Source organism: Colobus angolensis, unplaced genomic scaffold (genome assembly GCF_000951035.1).
Source record: "Colobus angolensis palliatus isolate OR3802 unplaced genomic scaffold, Cang.pa_1.0 Scaffold130, whole genome shotgun sequence".
Lineage (NCBI taxonomy): Eukaryota > Metazoa > Chordata > Mammalia > Primates > Cercopithecidae > Colobus > Colobus angolensis.
The window spans coordinates 669,900-682,188 of NW_012114253.1; the positions used below are offsets into that span (position 1 = coordinate 669,900).

General features: G+C 54.9%; 1 protein-coding gene across 1 annotated transcript in view; it reads left to right on the plus strand.

The window, feature by feature from the left end:
- Nucleotides 1-12,289, plus strand: part of RAP1GAP (RAP1 GTPase activating protein) — a 78,415-nt gene that overhangs the window by 14,581 nt on the left and 51,545 nt on the right. Inside the window, exon 2 of the mRNA XM_011933970.1 lies at nt 1,916-1,951. The gene's annotated coding sequence lies outside the window, so the exon portion shown is untranslated. The remainder of the gene's footprint in view (nt 1-1,915; nt 1,952-12,289) is intronic.

Here is a 12,289-nt window from a genome sequence, read left to right on the forward strand (position 1 = left end):
TCGGGCGGATGGGCCTGAGCTGTGACTGCTATGGGGGCTGAGCGTTTGACCTCAGTGCGCGCATGGCTGTCATGTTGCGGCGCCTGTGTGTGTGTGTGTGTGTGTGTGTGTATGTGTGTGTGCGCGTGTGCGTGTGTGTTTCTGTGTCTGTGTGTTCCCATTGCGTGTGCATGTGCCTGTGGGGGGAGGTGAGTGCAGGGTGGATATTGCCGTGTTTGTGTCTAAGCACATGATAGTGGCGCTTATGTATGTGACTGGGGCTGCGGGGCTTCTGGGCCTGCGTGTGTGCATGCATGTGTGCGCGCCTGCTCACATGTATAGGTATGTGGGAGTGGGGGCAGGCAGGTCAGGGGGAGGCTCTGCTGGACCTCCCACTTTGCCTCTGCAGCTGCTGGGCCTCTCAGTGAGGCTCTGGATAAAGGGACTCTAGAAGCCCTTAGTAGGCCCTGCCCACTCTGGGCACCAGGCTGCCCTCCTTCCTGCATCCTGGCTCTCGGGAACCCCCTCCTCCCTGTGCCACTGGCTGTCTGGGCTTGGAGGCCTGGAGGAGATCAGAGTGGCAGCAGGTTCATCTTGGGGTCAAGGGATGCAGAGGTGGGATGGGGATTTATGCCTGTTGCAGAGATTTGGCAAATTGGAGGGAAGATGGATTAGACAGAGTGTTCTCAGAGCCCCTGCCCAGCCAGACAAGCAGCTCCATGACTTTCACCAGGCCCTGCCTCCCAGTGGTCAGAGGGACCCTGGGACTCACCTTGGGGAGTGGAGCGCTGGGGCTTGTGTGTGGACATGGACAGTGCTCGCTGAGCTATGGGGATTGTGTCCAAACTGCCTTCCCCTTGTGGACGCTCAACTTTTGAGGTGACCCCAGCAGAGGGGCGGGGTGGGGTGGGAGGCCAGAGGCTGCCCCTCCATCTGGGGTCTTGCTTGCTGTCAGGTGACAGCTGGGCTAGGCCCTGAGTTTCCTGGCCAGCCGACACCGAGGAGCAGCTCACAGGCTGGATCCTGTTCTATGACCTTGGGCAAGTCCTGGCTTCTCTGACCTCCCTGTCTGCAGAGTCGGCCTTCCCCATCAGCTGTCCCTGGGAGCCCACAGCCCTGCCCTTCGGAGGACGCCCCTTCACTGGCAGAGTGGGCTGGGCTCCCTCCTCATCCCCTTCTTAGCTCTGGGCAGGAGGCGAGTTGTTTGTTGTCCCAACAGCTGCTCAGCCCCTGCCCCCAGCGGCACCAGGGTGCCCTCAGAGTGCAGTAGGAGAATCAGGGCAGGGAGGGAGTGCTACCCAAACATGTGTTCTGGGGCTGGATCTGGGAGGATTTGGGGGAGACAAAGTCTGAGGCGCCCCTGAAGTCTTGGGGAGCAGGGTATCCGTGTTGGGATGAGGGTGGGGGGAAGCTCCTCCTAGATCTCCTCCCAGATTCGCAGACATTTGCTTCCTGGGTGGATATGAGTGAACAGCTTCAGGATTGAGGCAGGCTGCGGGCCTTGAGGCTAATGTTCTTTCTGCCCACCATAAACCATAGACATCCAGCAAACTGCTCCATCCTGCCTGGAAAGGCTCTAAGCTAGCCCCAGCTGCACACCTACATCCTTGCCATGATCCAAACTGCTGTAGTCACTGTCCTACTCCACCTGTCCCCCTACCCCTGCTAACACCCCACAGCCCTGCCCCCTGCCCCACTGCCCCCAGTCTTGCCTCTTTTCCTGGCTCTTTAACCCCCATGCCTTCCCATGTCCCTAATCTGACAGTTGAACCCCTGCAAGCCTAAGGGTGATAGTGACTGCATCAGGTATCCTTAGAAACAGGACCTTCTCTAGCCCCGCTGGGAGAGTGGTGCAGTGCAGGTGGGTCTGATTTGCTGGGCCAAGCTGGTGAGAAGGGATGTCCCCTCACCTGTGGCCCCTCTTATTGTGTTTCAGGGTGGACAAGTCCTTCACCCCTCGCCGGAGTGTATGGTGAGTACTGGGGACTCTCAGGAGGGCCTGGGTTGCCTTGGCTGGTCCCTGCAGATGCCCACAATCCATTCCTACCCCTGCGATGCCAGGCCAGACCTCACCAAGCCTCCAAGCATCCTCTCAGGGCAAGGGGATGGGCAGACCATCTTACCAGGTCTGTCCCCAGAGTACTTTTTTAGAGAGCCTTGGAGGCAGGCAAAGCAGGTTCACATCTTCACTCTGCCACTGCCTGTGTGACTTTCAACAATTCCTTAACCTCTCTGAACCTCAGTTTTCTCATCTGTGAAATGGGGATTAAAATGCCCGTTAATAGGGTGTAAAGTAAAAAGAACAAAAACAAAAACTGGACCTGACATATTGTGGGCCCTTTTGCTTAAATGCTTCCTTCCTTTTTTTCTTCTCTATTTCTTCCCACCTCAGGTGGCTCCTTGCTGGGCCAGGGTTCCCTTAGCCTTTACTGACCCTGAATCCTCTAGTTACTTCCCGTGACAGCCCTCAGAACCGCCCCCCCTCCCATATTTTCTGTGTCTGGGCCTGCCCTCTGGAGGAGGAGGGAACGAGGCAACCACGTCTGGAGCTTCCCAACACCAAGAGGCAATGGGTGGAGGTGCAGCCTCACCTCGGGATACACCGTAGCACCCTGATGCCCCAGCAGGCGGGTGCCTCCTGTCTTCCCTGGCATCAGCATCATGTGGGCCTGGCTGGCTGCTCCTCCTGCTGCTTCACCTCCAGCAGGAGAGCCCCCCAACTGCTCTGGCTGCTGCTTCCTGCCCCTGCTCAGGGCTTCCTGGGGTCCATGGGTCCTGCAGTACCCCCCAGCTGCTGGGCGACTCCCATCTGGCACCATTGTCCCCACAGAGCCCTCCTGGGAAGCCAGGCCTGGGGTGGGAGGCACACAGGGTGCCTCAGCTAAGCTCCCAGCCTGCCTTTCTATTTCCCTTTGATGCTCTCCATGCAACCTCGGGCCACTTCCTCTCCCTTTCTGGGCATCATCTCCTGCTGCTGTGCCTAGTCCATTTGAACCCCTCCTTCTGCAAGATGGTGTCCTATGCTCAGAGCAGGGGCAGACTGGGTGGGGGATACAGGCAGAGGTGAGGAAGGTGCCATCCTTTCCTTCAGGGAGTTCAGTAATAACACCACTGACAACTGCCACTTCTTGGGCACGTGCTGTCTACTGGTTACTGCACTAGGTGCCTGACATGTGTTATCTCATGTAACTTTGACCATACCTCAGAGTTAGGGACTGTTATCTCTAATTACAGATAAGAACAATGAAGCCCAGAGTGGGGAAATGAGTTGCCCAAGGTCACACAAGCAGTTGGGATTTGAACCTTGATCTTCCAGACCCTGTGCAGAGCCCAGAGCCTCACCTACTCTGTCCCAGGGCCACCAGGCCACAGGGATGGTCTGAACAAAGGATATGCTTGAGGGAAGACTCAGAGACAGGGGCCACCCAGAAGGCCCACTCTAGGGAGCCCTAAGCCAAGAGTTAGAGTTGACAGCCCAGGAGTGATTGTAACTGGCCAGCTGTGTGACTTTGGGCGAATCCCATTCCCTCTCTAGGCTTCAGTTGACCCATCTATCAAGTAAAGATTGGCCATTCCCCCAGGACACGCCCCATTACCCAATATGCCTTGCCTGTGCCCGCCTAGCTGGAGCCGCTGTCCAAGGTGCTAACCGTAGGCCCTCCCTTCCCAGCTGCCAAAGGCCATCACTTAACTCCAGTCCATGCTTGGCATATGTGGCATATGGTTAGTGCTCAGTCAGTGGTGGTCATTTTGACCATTAATCATGATCTTCCGGCACTCAAAGCCTGTCTCCACCTCCGTTTCTAGTTTGGGGCTTGCTTCTCCCATGCCCTGTATTTCTGATCAACGGGAACATGGCCCCAGTCAGCGTCACCTCCCCTTGATGTCCCTCCACTTCCATTTCCACAGGCCTTTGCCACACCTCCAGTCCAGCTTTGTCACCATTTGTTGGGTGTTTTCTTTCTTGATCCCCACACCCCCATTCCCTCTTTAGAATGCCTCCACTGCTGCTATAGAGCACGCACTCATGAATCTTCCTGGGGTAGGGGAAAGAGCATGGACTTCAGAGTCTGACAGGTGTGGACTGGAATCTGCCTCTGCCACATTCTAGTTGTGTGACTTTGGCAAGTCATTTTCCCTCTCTGGGCCGCACTTGCTACTCAACATGTGCTCGTTGAATAGGGCATTTCCGGAAGTTGACTTCAGGTGAGCTGCGTGTGTTCACATAACCCTGCAGTGCAGAGCAGGCTCTAAACTCCTTGAAAGCAGAGGTGCTTCCATCACTTTTTGTTTTTTTGGTGACAGGGTCTCATTCTGTCGTCCAGGCTGGAGTGTAGTGGTGCAATCTCGGCTCACTGCAACCTCCACCTCCTGGGTTCAGGTGAATCTCTTGCCTCAGCCTCCTGAGTAGCTGGGACCACAGGTGTGTGCCATCACTCCTGGGTAATTATTTTTGTATTTTTAGACAAGGTCTCACCATGTTGGCCAGTCTGGTCTTGAACTCCTGAGCTCAAGTGATCCTCCCACCTCGGCCTCCCACTGAGTTACATTTGAGCTCAACTTAGCCCCACTTTCTCCCATAAAGGCCAGGCTGTACTTTTCTCATGTCTCTGTCCTCCACATGGTCTTGTACAACTACCATGCCCATAAATGCTTAATGCTTGTGGAATTGAATTGAATGTGTTCAGGGAAGGGAATGAGTAAAACCTTGTCAGTAGTCTGGGAAGGCTTCCTGGAGGAGGTGATTTTCCCCCACCCCTTTACAAAACAGGATTAAGAGGTTAGAGCTTGGATTAAAGGAGCAGTGAGTCTTGGTAGAGGCCAGATGTGATCATGGCTAAGTTCCCCTACGCACCGCCAACCCCTCTCAGCAGGTTGTCTGCAGTGGGGGACCTCAGAGTAGGTGTGCAGATGCAAGAGGAAGGAGGCCCAGTGTGAGGGTTGGGAGCCAGTGGGACAGTGAGTGACTCTGATTCTGCAGCCCTAAGGGACCCAGGTGTCCTAGAATGGGGGCTGGACATTTAAAGTGTATTCAAATGGATGGTGGGAGGTGGAGCGGTGTCAGGTTAGAGGAATGGCCAAGTGGACTAGCGCAAGGCAGGAGGGTTCTGAAAATACCTTTGGGAAGGGAAGAGTCAACTTTGGCCTTAAAACTAGGAGCCTGGGAGGTGGAGGCAGAACCCAGCAAGGATTAAGAACTGACAGTGTGCCAGGCATTTTACTCTGGAGGTCTCATTAAATCACGGCATCGTTCCTGCAATTTGGCCTGTTGTTCCCAGTTTAGAGGCCAAAACCAGGGCTGAGAGTGGTGGAGGCTTTGGCTCAAAGTCACAGCTGGTGAGGGCTGGATTGGAATCCAGCTCTTTCTTCTGCTGAGGAAGGGACCTTGGTCAGAGACAGTGAAGCTGCAGAAATGGGGAAGGTCTTGGTTATGAGGCAAGGGAGGAGTGGGGAGTGATGTAGCCCTGAATGCCACCCAGACGGGAGTCACTGCTCAGTCCATGTGTCCTACTGGGAAGGCCCTTCTGGTTGGTGAGATGTCTCCTCTTAACAGAATTGGTACCGGTTGTTCCCATATATGGAGCACTTCCTGTATCCCAGGCCCTGGGCCCAGCACTTCCCTGAATCATTTCATTCCATCCTGACACCAGCCTTACAGAATACTATCCGTCCCTTACTACTGTCCATTTTACAGATGAGGAAACTGAGGCTCAGAGAGAGGAAGCGGTGGCCCAGGGACATGCAGTCAGTGAGGGGCAAACCAAGACTGACAGTGGTGCCACTCTGAGGCCATGCCTTTAGCCCTTGATCTCCTGGATGCTGCTTGTGCTAAGTGGTAGGCTGGGGTGGGTGGCCCTGTCCTCAGGTGGCTCCTTGTGGCGATTACTGAGCCAGAGGCCCTGGGGCCTGTGTGCTGCTGCAGGAAGCACGAGGCTGGCCTCATTAGTGGCTCTGAAATGCCAAGCAGGCACGTCCCGCTGGGCCTCCTCATCTATTATGCATCTGGTGGGTAGGCCCCTGGCGGGCAGCTGGCAGTGCATGGGATGGGGGAGCTAGCAGCTGCTTCCTGAGCCCATGGCCGCCACTATACCTCTGGGCAGGGATCTCCCAAGGCAAATGCCAAGGCCTCCTGCCTCATCCCCTTGGCCCAGCCAGGGTAAGGGGGTTCTACTGGGGTCAGGGATATGGATGCTGGTCCCCAGCTCATTAGCCTGGCTATCTATCCTAGCAGCCACTTCTCTTTATTTTATTTTTATTTTTATTTTTTGAGACAGGGTCTCACACTGTCACCCAGTCTGGAGTGCAGTGGGGCAATCTCAGCTCACTGCAGCCTCGACCTCCTGGGCTCAAGCGATCCTCCTCCCTCACCCTCCCAAAGTGCTAGGATTACAGTCATGAGCCACTGTGCCCAGCCCCTAACAGCCACTTCTAAGAGAGGCTGAGACTTCAATTGAGCTGCGGGTCATTTGGGACCAGAGTGGGCAGAAGTGGGCTGAAATAGAATCTTCGATGCCCAAGCTCCTGGCTGCACAGAGCGTCAGAGCGATAGAGCTGTGGTCATTTGTTCATCATTTATTCATCCAGCCACAGTAACCACTGAACACCTACTTCAGTGGCCAGGCATGGTTTTAGTTACTGCCGATTCAGCAGAAAACGAGACAGGCCTAGCCCCTATCCTCAGAGAGCTTGGTTTGGGCAGTACTTCACCTCTCTGAACCTGGATTTCCTCATCTGTAAAATCGGGAATGGGAGAGGCAGACTATAAGTAAATAGACAAGGAAACAACCTCTGATGGGTACACTGAATTTCTTTTTCATTTTTTTTTTTTTTTTTTTTTTGAGACAGAGTCTCACTCTGTCGCCCAAGATGGGGTGCAGTGGCGCCATCTTGGCTCACTGAAACCTCCATCTCCCGGGTTCAAGCAATTCTCTGCCTCAGCCTCCTGACTAGCTGGGATTACAGGCGTCCGCCACCACACCCAGCTAAATTTTTTTTCTTGTATTTTTAGTAGAGACGGAGTTTCACCATCTTAGCCAGGCTGGTCTTGAGCTCCTGACCTTGTGATTCGCCTGCCTTGGGCTCCCAAAGTGCTGGCATTGCAGGCGTGAGCCACCGTGCCTGGCCAGGTCCACTGAATTTCAAAGCAAGGCTACATGCTAAAAAGAGCTGGTCCTCACCAAGAGCTGAGCGTGCACCGGGCTGTGTTTCAGAGCACTTTGCACACGTTCATGGGTTTGATCCTCACAACAGCACTGCGAGGCAAAACCGTTAGGAACCCTGGTTTAGGGCTAGGGAAACTGAGGCAAAGAGAGGTTAAGTAACCTGTTCAAGATCCCTTGGTAAAGCTGAGATTAGAGCCTAAGTAGCCAGGCTCCAGTTTGCCTGTCATCCCACTCTGTATGGCTGGAAAATGAAGGAGTCCCGGAAAGCCTTTCTGAAGAGGGGATGTTTGAACCAAAACCTGAAGGATGAGAGGAGCTGGCCATGGGGGAGCTGGCAGAGTGTCCAGACAGAGGGAGCAGCAGGTGCAAAGACTCTGAGGCAGGGATGAACCTAGTGACAGAGAGACCCCCTCCCCTTCCAGGAAGGATCCCCTATAGCTTCAGGAGACAAGAGAAAATCCCCTCCACATGTGTTGTGGCTCTGGGACTGCCACTGTTTGGCTGTGTGATCTTGAGAAGTGGGTCCCCATCTCACTTGTGTACAACCCTGCTCTCCCACGTCTATCCTCAGCATCATGAAGAGGGGGCTCTTGCAGCCCTGAGGTCCCTGGTCTGGTTGGCCCTGTGTGCCCCTACCTCCTGGGGATGCTCAAACTCTGGTCTATTTGTCTGGGATGCATGGGAATATTTGAGTTCTGTTAGGTAGACCTGAGTTCAAATACCCAGCTCAACTTCCACTTACTTGCTGCGTGGCCTTACCCCATCTACTCTGCCTCTCTGAACCTCAGATTGTCCATAACAGTGGAAACAGTATTGCTTCAAATGAAATGAGTGTAGAGTGTATGCTCAGGGGGATGTTCTCCCTTCTAACTAAGCATTTGCATTTTGGGAGGAAAGACTCATTCATCCAAAGAGGGATTCTCTAGTGATAGAATTTTAGGCACTGTGGTGGCCACAGGCTGAGTAGATGATTAAGGAGGGGATTTTCTTTTTTTTTTCCGGACGGAGTCTCGCTCTGTCACCCAAGCTGGAGTGCTGTGGCCGGATCTCAGCTCACTGCAAGCTCCGCCTCCCGGGTTCACGCCATTCTCCTGCCTCAGCCTCCGGAGTAGCTGGGACTACAGGCGCCCGCCACCTCGCCCGGCTAGGTTTTTGTAGTTTTTTTAGTAGAGACGGGGTTTCACCGTGTTCGCCAGGATGGTCTCGATCTCCTGACCTCGTGATCCACCTGTCTCGGCCTCCCAAAGTGCTGGGATTACAGGCTTGAGCCACCACGCCCGGCCAGGGAGGGGATTTTCTAGTAGCCCAGATCCTGGAAAGGCCTTCTGAGTTTAGGATCTTCCCCAAAATTCATTCATTCAGCAAACTAATTCAACAAGCATTTAGTGCGGGGACACCCTCCCAGGGCCAAACCCTGTGCTGGGTGCTGGGGACATGATGGTGGAGATAATAGATGAGGCCACTTCTTCTGGGGTTCAGAGTCTAGAGAGGGTCATAAGGAAAGAGGTGGTTTGATGGGAATGACATGTGCTGACTAGGGAGATGTGAGTGTTGCTGAGAGCTCAGAGAAGGGACTCCTGCCCACATCTGGGAATCAAGGAAGGCTTCCTGGAGGAGGTGACTCAAAAGTCGAAGTGGGCCAAGTGGCAGCGTGTGTGTGTGTGTGTGTGTGTGTGTATGTGTGTGTGTGTAGTGGGGAAGGGAGGTGCACTGTACGAGAATGTTCCAGGGACAGGAGGTGGCAGGTCAGCAATGTGGAGGACAAAAGCGTGTGGTGGCACGTGCTGGACTGAGTTGGGCCTGACAGGTGAAGGGAAGAGAGATAGTTACCAGGTCATGTCCCTGCAGGCCCCGCTGGGACTTCTGTGGGCTACACTGGAAGGCTCTGAACCCCCAAGCCACCATGAGAAGAGGCCTGCTAGGGTGCCAGCCGCCCACCCTCCTCCCTGCTCCAAGGAGCTGCTGTGTGATATTGAGTCAGTCCCCAGCTCAGGGAGGCCCTGGCTGTGCCCTTAGTGCAGAGCTGTGGAAGCCCTGGAGCCAGAGTGTGGGCTGGGACTGCAGATGCGTCTCAGCCACCAGCTGGCTGGGTGATTTCTCTGGATCTCAGTTTCCTCACCTATAAAATGAGGGCAATGAAAGTACTACCTGGAAGATTGGTGTGGGGATTAAATGAGATAATGGGTGCCAAGGCCTGAAACCAGGGCCTGGCACGCAGCACATCCTCCATCGATGCCAGCTATTGCGGTTACTGCCATCATCGTGGTCATGGTTACCTGCTGTGCCCGCAGTGGGTGCGGAATCTCACTCGGTGTGTAGACTGTGTCCTCTGGAAGCTTGCTGCCTGCCAGGGGGTGACCTGCCTGCCTACACGTGACTGTACACCCCAGCCGTGGGCACTGGCCTTAGGCACTGGCCCTAGGCACTGACCCTGAGAACACTGGCTTTGGAGTCTGACAGGCCTGGTGCCAGGTCCTGGCCAGTGACCTTGAGGAGTCTCTCACCTTGCTGAGCCTTGGCTCGTTCCTTTGTGCAGTGGGGGTGTTCGTGGCTCCGGCCTCACAGTGAGCGAGAGGCAGTGAGGAGGTGCTTTTAAAGGGCCAGCCGGTGTAACAATGCAGCTGTTTCTGACCCCATGCTGCAGGAGGGAAGAAACACGTGCCTCGGACCCACGTGACCTGGAGAAACACCACCCTCCCTCTTGGAGGCTCATTTTCATACCTATGAAATGGGAAGATCAGCTGTGATGCACTCTGATGTGCTGGGGTTCTAGTGGAGTTAGCTTGTCAGAAGTTTGACCTGGTCCAGCTCTTTGCTTTGTGACATTGGGCTAGAGACTTAACCTCTCAGTTTCCGTGCCTACAAATGGGCAATGTTCACCTCATGGGGTCTTTCAAGGCTTCCATTAGCCATTTGTTAATTTAACAAATACTTACGGAGTTCCTACCACATGCCGGGTACTAGTCTAAGAAATGAGGATGCAGCAGTGAACCTGACAGACATGGTCCCTGCTTCACGCCCATTATCCTCCAGTGCAGGAGACAGAGAGCTAAGGAAGTTTCAGATGGGCAATGTGCAGTACGGATAGGGTGGGTGTAAGAGCTGGCTTTGCCAAGGGTATCAGGGAGGGGCCTCTCTGAGGCCTGAACGGGAAGGAGCTGGCTGTGGAAAGGGTAGTCCAGGCAGAGGGCAGAGAAAGTGTAAAGGATTGGGGGCAGGAATAGGACTCCTTCCCCTGCCCTAAAGCTGGAACATTCCAGATCATCTCCTGGCAGCAGGTGGAAGTGGCTGAGAAGGTAGAGAGGCTGGAAGCCCACTTCTTTCAGATCAGGAACTGCTGCCTAGTCAGGTGTGGTGGCTCATTCATACCTGTAATCCTAGCACTCTGGGGAGGCCGAGGCGGGTAGATCACCTGAGGTCAGGAGTTCGAGACTGGCCTGGCCAGCATAGTGAAACCCTATCTCTACTAAAAAAAAAAAAAAAAAAAAAAAAAAATTATCTGGGCATGGTGGTGCACACTTGTGATCCCAGCTACTCGGGAGACTGAGGCAGGAGAATCACTTGAACCCAGGAGGTGGAGATTGCCATGAGCCAAGATCACGCCACTGCACTCCAGCCTGGCCGACAGAGCAAAATTCCGTTTCAAAAAAAAAAACAAAAAAACCCAGAACTGCTGCCCACTAGGCAGGCCCTGTGGGGTGGTGGGGAGCGTGGGCAGCCGTGGAAGACTAGATTTGGCTTGAGCCTCAAGTGAGCTGGGCTGTGCAGGCAGGAGGCTGGGCTCCAACCTGTAGGAGCAGGCAGGGGTAGAGCTCGATGCAGGGCAGAGCCAGCCTGCCAACCTGGAGCCCACCTGACTGGACCTACCTGCACAAAGACCCTGGACCTATTTTAGGAGGGGCGTGGCGGGGGGCAAGGGAACTTGTGCTTGTTCTCCCTCACCCCAGCCAGCCTGGGCACTGGCCGCAGGTTGCCTCGGCCTTTCCCAGTCCACCTGCCTGCAGGCCGAGGAAAGGTTCTTTGAGATGACCCGTTACGTGTACACACACACATATTTCCCTACTCACACCCATACACTTGACCCTCGTAGAGACAGCTTCATCATGAACATAGAGGCACAGATATACGCATTCATTCATGCAGCACATCAGACCCAAACAGACCCAGGCATGACCTGAGGAAACCCCATTTCTAGCGGGAGAGACTGACAGAGTAGCCTAATGGTCACACCATGAAATGTGCAAACGCAACAGGTAAATCCATGAAGGCCCAGGATGGGCTTCTGGGAAAGCTGGTCAGGTTGGGAGCAGCTTCTCCTGGTCTAGGTAGGGAGCTCTGGAAGACTGAATACAGACATAGCACCTGAAATGTGATCCAGATGGACAGGAAGCGGGTAACAGGCAGGGGGCACAGCGTGTGCAGAGGCCTGCAGGGGGGAAGGAGCACCTCGGGTTTGAGGAGCAGAAAGGAGTCTGGGGAAGGAGGAAAGAGGCCCTGGATGAAGCCAGAGACAGTGAGCGGGCGGGAGGGGGGCCGGGGATGGGGAACAGACACACAGGGCCTCGTGGGCCACGTGAGGCGGTTGCGTCTGGATCCTGCTCACAGCGGGAAGCCATTGGGGCCTTCTAGGCAGGTGGGTGGCGTGATCAGATCCAAAACATGCGACACAAGCGCTTTCCCTCCCACACCCATTCACGCTCCTGCCGGGGCCTCCCATCTCCATTCTCACCCACAGAGTCACACACACCCTCTCGCACCACCAGGCAGAGCTTCGGAACACCCGGTGCCGACTCCCAGGAAAAGTGTCAGACGCCGCCCCGCCCACCGGCTGAGTCTGTGCGGCAGGGCCCTCTGGTCCAGCCAGGGTGGATCCTTGCTCACTCCACATCGGCGCAGATGTGCACTTGACCCCCGCCCACCCCCACACGGGTGAGGTCATAACTCTCTTCTACACGTGCAAGGTGGCTTCTAGCTTAGGGGGCACTTTCTCACTCCTCGTTCTCTCATTGAATGCTCTCAGCAGCCCTGCAGGGAGAAATTCTCTCAACACCATTTTTTTTTTTTTTTTTTTTTGAGACGGAGTCTTGCTCTGCCGCCCAGGCTGGAGTGCAGTGGCCGGATCTCAGCTCACTGCAAGCTCCGCCTCC